Raw genomic sequence first — 514 nt, forward strand, 5'->3', positions numbered from 1 at the left:
TAGACACGGGCGACGCACGGGGGCCAGGGCAAATCCGGTGATGCGCAGGGGCGGGGGGGGGGGGGAAGGAGCCCCGACCTCCGGGCTGTCCGCCATCAATGTGCCTGGCATGTTCCCCGGCCCCGGGAGGAGGAAGAAACCTGGAGCAGCTGCTGCTTCGGTCCTGTCCCCCGGCCGCCGGAGCGCGCTCGGCCGCCCCACTCCCGCCGCTCGCCCCCCGGGACCTCCAGACAAGGATCAGACCACCAGCTACCAAGAAGGAGCCTCCTTTCATTGGCAGGTGGGAGGGGGGTTGCACAAAACTCGCCTCCGTTCGGCACACCATGCCTGGGGAGTAACAATGCTTGCTATCGTCTTCCTCCTTGTGCTCGAGCGGGGGGGGGGGGGGGATCGGTTGGTGGCCCGTGCTCGGGAGGAAGGAAAAAAGAACACACTCGCGACCCGGGTGAAAACAAAATACACAGTAGCCCACGGCGGACGACGGGCGTGCCGGGGGGTGTAGGGACACAAGCAT

Source organism: Fonticula alba (assembly GCF_000388065.1).
Source record: "Fonticula alba strain ATCC 38817 unplaced genomic scaffold supercont2.104, whole genome shotgun sequence".
Classification (NCBI taxonomy): Eukaryota; order Rotosphaerida; family Fonticulaceae; genus Fonticula; species Fonticula alba.